At 37.3% G+C, this 11,982-nt stretch overlaps 1 protein-coding gene across 1 annotated transcript in view; it reads left to right on the top strand.

Moving 5' to 3' along the window:
• PLXDC2 (plexin domain containing 2) overlaps positions 1-11,982 on the top strand; it is a 266,237-nt gene that overhangs the window by 101,554 nt on the left and 152,701 nt on the right. The window lies entirely within an intron of this gene.

The following is an 11,982-nucleotide window of genomic DNA, read 5'->3' as shown; positions in this document are numbered from 1 at the left end:
GGGGCAAAATTATCAGTAAATTACTCTCTCCATTGGTCCCTAGTTTTTTCTTTGATATTCTTTCTTGAAACAGCAATTAATGCTGGCAGTATTAGCGGAGAATTTCCCTTGTTCTTAACATGTCCTTTGGGCACAAAGGAAAGAGGCAGCAATCTCACTTGCAAGGTTGCATTCTTGTTTTGAGAGCAAAGCATGGGTTAGTGGGTTTGTTTTTTGTTTGGTTGGTTGGTTTCGTTTGTTTGGGTTTGTTTGCTTATTTGTTTGTTTTTAGAGTGAGAAATTTACTTAATTTTCTCTTGTAGAGATATTTTGAAGAGATAGGGAAATACCTGTAACATGTAGCCTCACATCTGAGTCATATCAGGGATTTACTTAACTCTCATAATCCAGTTCATAAAGACACCCTTATTTCAGCAATCAGAGTAGGTAAGATGCTTTAGAAAATACTGGTGCTATTAAACCATCATTGGAAACTAGTTTAACAGTTCAATGTATTTAATCTCATAATGTATATTCAGTCTTCAGTCAGTTGCATTTAGAAATTAAGATTTACAGAACTTGGCAGAGAATTCTGTATAGATGTTGACAGCACTGCCAGCTTACCTGCAGAACTGAGCTTCACAGTCTGACTTGGCTTGATATCATCTCTAGATAAAATTGGGAATAAAAATGCAGAATTGATATACTGGGAAAAAAAAAATCTGGATGATAAAACCTGGAAAATACTTTGTATCATCTTTGGATTTTTTTGGTGTTTGTTTGGTTTTCGCTCTATAGTTTCTACAAACATTTTATTGGAAAGGAAGAGATTATCTGCTTATTCCCTGGAGTGCTAAGGAAGTTGCCAAACATTCATGAGAACTTTTTCTTCAGGTTGTCTTTCCTTTTGATGAAGTATGTTTTTTTTGTTTGTTTGTTTTTCCTCTTTTTTTTTTTTCTATTTTGTTTTATTTTATTTTAATTTTAGATCTATCCAACCAACTGATACTCTACTCTTGGTCAAGTTTGGCCCTGTCTTTTATACCATTTGCATTGTTGTTATAGCTGTGTAGGATACAGCAGATGTGAGCAAATGTTGAGCTGATAAATGTCCGGAGATTTGCCATGTGTTTTTATTATTCAGGCTTGTGGATGCGTCATGGGAGAGTGAAGGTTATGTACTTCATGCTTTGTCTATCTGCATTTTCAGATGCTGAAGAACAAGCCCAATTTGAAAGCTAGAAAATGACAGGATGTAGATAAAATGTTTCCCTTATATTATCCAAAATCAATTTGTTCTTTTCCCCTTTTTTTTTCCCCACTAATGTAAGAATGAAATTATGACTGATACCATTATTCTCAATGCATGTCCAAGAATCCTCACATTTTTTACAGTACATGTGTTACTGTTGGTACAAATTCATGCTGAGTATAAGAAAACCTTGTATTCTGATACTCTCAGTATCCTTCATTCTTATTCTCCAAGGCATAAAATGCCTCCTAACAGCTTCACCCTTCCACCAGCCAAGAGGCACTAATCCATATCAGTCAACTGTTTTCCACCCCAAAATTGGACAAGGAAAAAACATAGCAATTTGCCTGTGTCCACCAAGCAAATGATTGAGAACAGGTAGAAAATGGGTTTAGAGTTACTTCAGGATTATATACAACTGTCTATTAGAACAACAACTTCCTTGCAAAATTGGAAACGATAACAAAGTGCTTGGTAGAGTTTATGGAATTTTGACTGTCTTTGCTTTTAAAGTAACAAAATCTCTATATTAATTTGTCAGTCTTTTTGGTGTATTACTTCTAATGGCCTAACTGCATTTTGAATACATTTGAGCTATAAGACTGCAATGGTAGTTGTCGTGATAAAACTCCTCTTATACTTCTGGAATACTAGTGAGTAAATCTCATGCTGATACTCTGCATGTACCAAATTTTCCCTCTGCTGTGCATATCTTTTTTTCTACTTCTGCATTTTACAACACTGGAGGAGTTAATTTATAAATATAATTATACTTTTTGACACTTTTAGAATTCACAGAATCACTGAAGTCACACTGAAGATTAATAACATAATTACTGGTAAAGCTTGCTTAGCTTGCTGAAGAGGTTTTGCATCCTAGAGAATACTGTTTGAAACATTTTCTAAAGCACAGCTGAGCAACTAATTTTTAACCTGAAACATTTTCCCATACATTTTTGAGTTAATTTAACAGCCAGTCAATTTACACTAATCTAGATTAATTGCTTTTACCAAAGGAGGGAGAAAATATTTTAAAATAGGGAAAATATTACTTGATAAAATTCAGCTAACAGACATTAGGCTCTGTTCTCTCAGTATATTAAAATAATTATATAAAAAATAAAGACAGCCAAACCTCTACATTTCACAAGGAAGAAAATATGCATAAAAGCAGATAAAAATAATGAAAAGGAGATTTACTAAAAGTTATTTTTTCTTGTCCTATTACATAACTTAAATATGTTTATAATTTCCTTATATCAAACCAAAACCTAAAACACTTAAGTTCTTTTTTTGTTTTGTTTTGGTTTGGTTTGGTTTGGTTTTTGTTTTTTGTGTGTCTGGTCACATCCTTTCCATTTTGCAAGGGAAATGGTATGTCCATGACTATCCTTATACTCAGGTCTCCTTTCAAGAAGCTGAAATTAGCTGCTTGGTTTTGTGTATTGTTTTCAGTGATTTATTCATATAAATCTAAAGTTTAAAGGAATATTAACAAGTTATTACACTGTAAAATGTTTGCTAGGGATAGTTTATATATGAAAGGAATTAGTCCTGCAGTTCTGTTTGAACCTTTGCTTTTTTTGAAGCAGAGCACAAAGCTGTTCTGTGAAAGCCTTCTATGAGAGTCACCGGTCTTGTCCTGCAGGCCTCTGTGGTGCAGAGAGCATAAATCTCACTCTGATTTATGGAAATACAAATGAAATTAGTGACTATATTAGTTATTAACTCTACTATATTAGAATATACAGTACTGTTTTCAAGGTGATTACTTTTCTGTTCTTCATTCTGGTAGAGTTTTTCAGAGTTCAGTTAAACAATTTATGTTTTTAAACTGTGTCTATTTCTGTCCAGCTGTGTTTTAAATCTTACTTACTTTTTTTTTTTTTTCCATTTCACAAGACTTGGCCAATGAAAATAAGGAAGTCATCCATATGTCTGTTATAGCCTTTTTCATGAGTTGTGTTTTTTAACTCAGAGCTGCAATGTGTAGGTGCAAACATGTTTAAGTTCTAATTTGAACTAAATACATATATATATGACATCCACAGTAATAACATGGCTTTCTGAATTTTGAGAAAGTTTCCAAACAGTAGACAAAGAGAGGAACAGTAGGTAAAACCACATTAAGGAGCTAGAATACATCAGGAGTAAGTCTCTGGAGAAAATCAGTAATATGAATCTCTGCAAGAAGTTTTATAATTTAGAACTGATTTAAAAGGCAAATACTGAGCAGAGATATTTACCTGAGCTCTAACGCCCCTGCATGCCTTTTACTAGAGGGTGCTAGCTGATGCTCCAATGAAAAAAACTTTGTTGGATGAAGTTTTCAACCTTCACCCTAGGATCTGGCATTACCTGAGCAACTATCTAAATTTGGTGGCTCAGTCCCACTCCTGAATTTTCTAACTTTGACCCAAGTTTATCTCTATCAATATTTGTATTCACATTTCTTACTTCAGGGACTGAGAAAGGACCCCCAATTTGTCAGAAACTCATGTGTACTTTTAGATACTACAGAAGCTTAACAAGGAAATTGTTTTCATCCAAGCATGACGTTGATCTATAAATAAATAAACAAATAGGCAGAAATCACATTTCAAAGAAGAAAAGATTACGTTAAGTACAATTCTAGATGGTACTTTATTTGCAAGTTCTTCATTAGTTGCTCCAAAGTTTTGCTTGGCTAACAGAGACCCGTAAACTAGTTTCTTTCACCCTAGGCTGCTATGTGCAAAACTGTAGGTCAAGAGAAGATTTTAAGCACTTTGGAACAGATTATGAGGATTTCTTTGCTGGATTGTAAGTGGGCTGCTTTGTTTGCTTGTTTCTGCTGCAATAGCTTTACTGCTCGGTGTGGAAGCCATAAGACAAAAGAGAGATTTCTACAGAATAGTAGATCTGTCTTGTTCTAAAAATAAATAAATAAATAAATAAAATTAAAAAAAAAATCTTTGTAAAAAAGAAAGTAGGAGGGAAGAAACAAAACTCTAAATATGCTAGGAGAAATCTTTGTGTGTATCTGCATTTTCACTGTGATTTTTGAACAGCAGATAATGCTTTTGCTTTAACATGTTGAGTAGTAGGTCAAATAAAAACAAAACAGCTGACATAGATTATTATAAAATGTCTGTTTGGATGCAGTTATTATACTTCTCTGGTGAGAACACAGCTCCCACATCTGAATGCCTGTATATATTTTTACAGTTCTGAAGTTTTCTGTGGGCACAGGTGCAGGCAGTGTCCCCGTGCCACCTGGCCCATGTCTTCTCCCTGCTTGCTGGGGTGACCTGCTGGGTGTAGTCTTGCAGGTCAGGCTTCCTGTAATGTGACAAGCAAAACTCTGTGGTTTCCCCCTGAAAGGGCAGGAGCACAGGGAGAACTTGCACGGGGATCCTGATAAGTAGGAGCTCTTGAAAGGCCTCCTGGAAGGCCTCATTTACCTTATTAAGAGTTGACCCAGAGCCTGCCAAAATCCAGAGTTTGAGTCTGTTCTTAAATCTGGGTGAGTGTCTTCTTGGTTGAAAGTGTAACTGGTATAGTATCGATGCACTTTATTGAGCTAAATCGCAGAAACAGAAGTAAATGCAAAGATTTCTTTTTCTGGGTTTTTTGTTTGTTTGTTTCTAGTTTCTAATTAAAATGTTTAGTTTTCAGAAACTTCCTTATTTGTGTTCTGCAGTTATACTGCTGAGTAAGAAACAGGGGGTCTTTGGAAAGAACTGAGTACATTAGTTTTAGCTAACTGAATCTGAAAAGCAGAGCACGTGGTCTTTTGGCCTTGTTCTGAGAGCAACTCAGCCAGCATTTTGGACAGAAAGTTCTCTGAATATCAGACCCAGGAAAAAAATGTCACAGATTATTAGAAATGGGATAGATGGGAGCGGGCTTTACTGGAAACACTGGCTAAGCTTACGTTGTAATTGGTGTGCTGAAGCAGTAAACAGCTGCTGATCCTGTGATCTTTCTGGTGAAAAACAAGCATTTGTTGTAGTTATTTTTCAGATGTATGTTGTTGTTTGCATGGCATTTCAAGTGTCCTGCTTGGTATTTATATTATTAGCTCAGTGTTCTACATTACAATAAATGTGTTTACTTATTACAGAAGTACTGACCCTTAAAACATCTGCTTCTCAGCTGAACATCCACAGCTCAGTGGGTGTGGGTAGCTTCTGTTAGCCACTCTTTCATAATATTTTGCAGTCTTTGGCAAGCACTTTGAGTCAGATTCTGACCTCAGATGCACTCCTGTACAATGGGAATAGCTGCACTTGAGTCAACAGCATTCTTCTAGTTTTATGTCAGTGCTAACTGAGGTCAGAGGATGTCGCAGTGAGTGGGCCACAATCTAATTTTTGCCCGGTGGAGTTCTTTACTCAAAAGACATAAACTGGTGGCTTCAGATTGATGTCAAAGTAGCTCGTACTTTTCTAGAGACTGATAACAAACAATATGGCAGAAGGTTAATCAAGTTATCTTGAGGAAAAAAATGGTTCTGTGTCTATCAACAGCAGCACGAGAGACTCAAATGCAGCCTGAAGGTTTTTGAAGAGTGATGGCTGACCAGAGGAGCATGCCTTTCAGTCCTGTGCTATCTCTGGCCTCTACCAATACCCAAGAAATGTCTCAGAATTCCTCCACCTTTAGGAGAGGAGGAAAGGTCTTCAATTGTTTCATAACCTGGGAGATAGACTGGGGACAACTCTTATCATAATTTCATACAGTGGGAAGAAGACTATATTGAAATCTCTGTGGTTGTTGTAAGAAATAGGGAAACGATCATTTAAGTGCTTTGGCATCTTAGTATAAAGTTACAATTTTCCTGCTTCCCCTTATTTCCAACCTTTTCTTAGGTAAGTATTTTTCAGCCTGGTATCCCTTTTTCCCATCCCAAGCAATTTGTCCGTGGTTTGTGATCCATGGCTTCTCTGCACTTCGTGCCTGCAGTCCTTCTCTTCCATCACCATCTGCCTGTTCCAAAGCCAGGGAAAGAGAAGCCACATCTCAGGCCTCCCCCTCTCCTGGTTCGCTGCTGCCTCCTCTGCCACTAGGCCATGTGAGAGGGGGAAGATGCTCAGAATTCAGAAAACACAACATTAGCAGGCAAGATGTCATCAGTATTCTACTGGTTGTGATTAAATGTGATTAAAATATTATGAGGAACCACTCATCCTCTGCAGCTTATCTCAGAGCACAGCCTTTAGCATATCCTTAACTCTTTATGCAGTAAGAGGAAGGATGGGATCGATGGTCTTTTTCTTCCATGCTTGCAGGGCATCTACCACCCTGGGTCTTGTCAACAGCAAAGGAACTTAGCCATTATGATCATACAAGCAAGTAATAATAACACCAAGCAACCCTAGTCCATGCAGGTTGATATCAGCTGGAATTCTGTAGTGGAAAGGGTCCAAAAGTAAAGATGTGGGATGAACTTAATATACACACCATCCCCTAGAGGCTTGTACTGCAGCTTGCAGATGGGTTAATTGAACAGTCCTTTTCCATAATTGTCTGCCCTTATGGATACCATCTAGTAATCACTACCATAACAATACAAGCTGGAATTCGTTTGTAAGATGAGTCATGGCTTAAACAATATTGGTGATATATTTTAGAAAACAAGTCTTACTCTAAAATAGGAAAATATATTGCAAAACTGTTTAGCAGCATATCCTTTGTAGATTGCTGGGAAAATTAAGCAATTCTGCATTTCTATTCATTGCTTTATCACCACCAAACTCTGTTTGTTTCCCAAGTGTGTTTTATTACCCCTTTTAAATGGATTATACCATTACATTTTTCTAGTACATAGATTAAATTTTGACAACACTGTTTACATGAATGGAATGGGCTCTCCTGAATAACTTCAGGTTGTACAAAGTGTTTAAGCTAGATAATGGCTTTCCAAATCTAAATGCAGCGAAAGTTGGCCTGTGCAATATATGGAAACCTCTTGATATGGTTAATTTGACGTAACAGTAAACCATATTCACACCCTGAATGAAACCACTTGCTAATGAAAAGTAATCAATGTTTCATCTGCAGATTCTTTTTGATGTGGATGATAGTTTTGATATTTCCAGGCTGTAGTGTTTAGTATGCTTCCATGCATAAAGGAGAAAAACTCTTGATAAAGCTATTCTGATGTTGTTGATGTCCTGTGGAAACTGGTGATAGAGCATGGAGAATGCAGCAACAGATGGCGTAGCCCCACACGAGGTCACTAAGCTGTGGAAATACAAAACTGCCAATCTTGAAATTGAAAACAGGTGGCAAAAATTTCACTTGGAGACTTGGCATCTGTAAGTAATCAGTTACTGTAAGAGCCTTGGTCAGGCACAAATTAACTTCATTGCTGATTGCATTTTCAATAAGTAAAGGAGAAAGCAGCTGTATTTATTTAGAATCACAATACAGGGTAGAACTAAACAGAAAGTATTTGGAACCATTTCAGTTGGGGGGGGGGGGGGGGTAGGGGGACATTAGCATTTTTTCTTTTTTTTCCCCCTAGTATTTTGTTTGAGAAAACATGTTTTACAACAACTACTGGGATCAAGGATTCTTCTTAGAATTTTAAGTCTGTTTCTCACAATTGCTTCCCACTTCTAAAAAATGTAAATAAATAAACAAACACAGGACATCTGCATTTGATTTGGGGAGATTTAATTTCCAATAAGGAACTACAAAAGTCATTTTGACTACAACTGAACTATACTAACAGGGCATGTTGTGTTTTTGAACTTTGTTCTTTCAGGCAAACCCTCCTCCTTTCCACAAATAGTAGCTGCTGAACTGAAAATGAAGGTGCGTGACAGTGACCCCACTGATGACTTCCCTAGCAATTATAGGGACTTTCAGAGCAGGCAATGTGTCAGTGGGTGCTGTTGTGAGGAAATAAAGATTAACTGGGTTACTTGTATGTCAAGTTGAAGTTTTGAACAGTTTCAAAACATGTAGACAGAATTTGTTAATAAGTTGGTATTGTAACAGAAATTATTGTATTGGCAGTCAGCCTACCCAAAATGTACATGTATACATAATACACAAAGGGGGAAATAATCTTTTGTTGTTGATCACCTAGAATATTCCAAGTTTAAAGGATTTCAAGTTTGTCAGTGGAAAAAAAATGGTTTTGTCCAAGGTGTAAATTAATCCAGTAATGTTAGAGCCAGAGCAACCTTCAGAACTGCAGTATTCAAGAGGATTTAAGAATAGGTGAGGTGATCTCCTCAACCTGATGTATATGAGGTATATACATTTGTGAGAAGGTAGCAGTACCTGTTTCCAGTAATGTGAGAGTCCATTACAGCTGAGTTCAACTCTGTTTTCCGAGGCTGGATGTCTCAGAGAGACTCCCATCTCCAGTGAGCCACCATGCCATACAGGACATGGTTTGACATCAAAAGGACACTGAACATCAATAAGTCCACTGAAATCATTAGATCATCAGGAAGTTACACACTCATATTTTCCTATTCCAGAGGGTATGATTATAATTCTAAGTTTTAAAGTGTGTATGAATAGTTCTATAACATCAGGAAGAAACTAGCTTACTTAATGAGAAGAACCAGAAGATGAAGAGTTGGTGGATGTCTGTGGGGACATCCTTCAGGATGGAATGATGCTCAGAAAGTGCTAGTAGGTCACCCCACAAAAATTATGCCTCTTTATGAACCTTAAGTTAGGTACCTATAATATGTGAAAGTCTCATTCATGGTGTGGCCAAAGTGTCTGGTAATATAAAACATTCACAAATTCATGTTTCAACAGAGATGTTGCCTCGTGGGCCTAATTCACAGCCCATTTGTCATTACATAGATCATTACCATTTTTCTGCCAACAGAATACTATTCCTGTGACAATTGCATCAATTGCTCACATGGAACAATAAATATCATATATTCTTAATGTGAGTTTAACTTTTTAAATATGGTTTAATAGCTGAATACAGAGTAAGCAGCATCCTAGGACTATCTAGCTCTCTGCAGACCACCAGCAAGTATTCTGTGAACCACTGCAATGTACAATATATGTCTTCCAGATCATTTTGTGATATTTAAAAATATCAATTTCTTGAATATATAGTGCATCTTGCAGTAGAAGAATGCTAGAACTCTGTCTTTATGAGTTTTCTAAAGCCTAAGTTCTCTAAGGCAATGCAAGCCTTCTCCATGACTACAAGATTTATGGTATTGCTGCTATATGTTAGATATTATGTTAGAGATTCAATTTACAAACATTTGAGTACCAACGTATTACAGATCTGCATGAGATTGTTTGAATTGGTGTTTGTGAAATCACTGGTATTTAAAACTTAAGCTGCGAAACAATTTATTGAGAAGGCCACATTCCCTTTGGAGAAGCCGTATTAACGACACTGAAAATTTTCTCCCCCAGAAGAAAAACCTCTCTGTCGTTTTAGGCAGCTTTCAGTCTCCTTACTTCAGCAAAACTGCCGGGGGTAATAAAGTAAATTGTTGGTTTTCCCTTCTTACTGTATTTATAGTAGAGGAAGAGGATGAATGGGCTGTCTTTTATTACTTTTCTCCCCCAGGAATTAATAAGTGATATATGCTTTCATCCTTTTATTTATTTATTTTTATTATTTTTTTTATAAACAGATGAGAGATGGTTAGAGATTGTTTAGCTAAATCATGTAAAGGCAAGCATACACTATGTGGAAAATCTGCAGTTCTTGGCATAACCAGGCAGAACTGGAGATTAATTTGGGGCAGAAGTTGTGAGCTTTTGGTTTGCCATTAATGGAAAAGAGAAAATGGCCACTAGGAGTCATGAAATTGTGTTTAGCTAAGGAGTTGGATTCGAAAATCCTTGTGGGTGCTTTCCAACTCAGGTTATTCTATGATTCTAAATAACAGTCATTTGAAAGGCCCTGGTTCATGGCAGTGTCAGTGGTTTTAGTGGCTCATTCAGAGCCAAGCAATGTGCCCAAATGCACCAAACTATGAAAAACTTCTACATGACTTGACATAAAACTAGAAAACCTAGAAGTGATACGTATGCTACATAAGCAGATTAGTCTTTGAAGCAAGAGGGTATTTGCTGTCAACATGGATTAGTTTTTAATAAACTCTTCTTCCCAAATTTACTTAAGGTTACAGATGTGATAAAGAACATGAGCACCAGCAAACTCTATGCTGTCATGACAAATTTGTAGGTTTCTAATTCCTAGGTGGAATTAATGCCTTGTTTTACTTGTTCACCATTAATACTTAAACCCCAGACACCCATTTGTGGGTGTGGGAATTACCTGAAAATGAGAAACAAAAAGAAGCGAAGCCCATTGCATTCTGAAATCCTGCTTCCTGCTGAGACTGCGAGAAATAAATAAATAAATAAAGCAAGCTCTGTTTGCCTTCTAAGATGGCAAGATGTGTCTTGCATTCACATAGTATCCTGGTGGTTAAGGCACTCCTGGGAAGTGGAACAGAGAGTTCAAGGATCCCTTTACCCTGGAGGAGGTCTTCCATCTCCTAGTAAGGTGTTCTGCTTTAGAAGTTGTTTCAGAAAGTATTAAAATCTAATTGCAACAGGAAAGGGGGCAGGAAGGACAGTTTATATAACCTGCAGGGACTGTTATTAGCCCTGCTTTAAGAAGAAAATAATTTATTTGGCATTTTGAGAGACATTGCAGTGAGCATGTACTTTCTAAATGCAGAAGGAAGGAGCGAGTGAGCTGCTCACTCAAGCAGGGAAGAAAGGTGGCCAAGTCGGCTCTTGGTCAGGTGGGGGTGCCAGATTCCTTTACTGACTGAGCCTGCCTGGATCCCTTACTGTTAGATAGCTCTGTCCTTACTTTTTATCTGAGGAGAAAATACCATAGACCAGGCTTGATGACTGTAGTGGGTTTGGAAGTGATAGGTATGTGGGACATACAGCTCACAGAGAGCCAGCCTGTAAAAGCTTAGCAGTCACTTATCCAGGACACCTAGACTTCCAGAAAATGGTAGCTGATCCCTCCCTCTATAACTGACATGAAATTACGTACTGTAGTGACCAGGCTGTTTCTCTGCATGAGTAAATGAGGTGTGCATGTTAAGGAAAGCAGTCAGCATTCAGCAAGAAAACAGATTAATTTAACATGAACTATTTAATGGAGTGGAACTGACAGCCCTGTGGAAGATGAGCAGTCCTAGGGATTGTTTACGTCCCATTTAAATTCATCAGTTTGACAATTGCTTGAGACGTAAGTGGTTTGACAGTGTGAATACAGGTGGTACTGAAGCAGAGCTTGTGTCCTGCTTCTTCTCTGCATTGAGCTAATTATGAACAAAACTAAAATAATTATGAATATTTTCATCAGTAATTTAAATATGATTGCTACTGTCATATTCTGTCCAGGAATCAGGTAAACCTTTGGATTGTACTCTTGCACTGAATGAAGTCTAGCAGTTGTTGAATCATTTCTCCACTGCAATATGTAAAGGGTTGTTTCCAAACCTTACTGTGGCTTCTGTGGCTCTGGATGGGCAGTCAGCCAGTCTGTGGGCTAAAACCTTGGCAACAAGCTGCATTAATGTAGAAATATAAGAGTGCTGTAAAAGATGCCTTTTCATGCAACTGGCTGGTGCTTTACTGTCATTGAGTCTCAAGGACGGGGTATGGGGAACCAAAGCTGACTGTTGGCACTGTGCTTGATTTGGAAAGGGAAAAAAAATAGCATATTAAGGCAGCATTTAATATGTGCTTGTGAGGACTAAAATCTGCAGTGGGAAGAATGAGAAGAAAAA

The sequence above is a fragment of the Cygnus olor genome, chromosome 2 (assembly GCF_009769625.2).
Source record: "Cygnus olor isolate bCygOlo1 chromosome 2, bCygOlo1.pri.v2, whole genome shotgun sequence".
NCBI classification, from domain to species: domain Eukaryota; kingdom Metazoa; phylum Chordata; class Aves; order Anseriformes; family Anatidae; genus Cygnus; species Cygnus olor.
The sequence above is the reverse complement of the archived record's forward strand: the minus strand, read 5'-3'. Positions and strand labels throughout refer to the sequence as shown.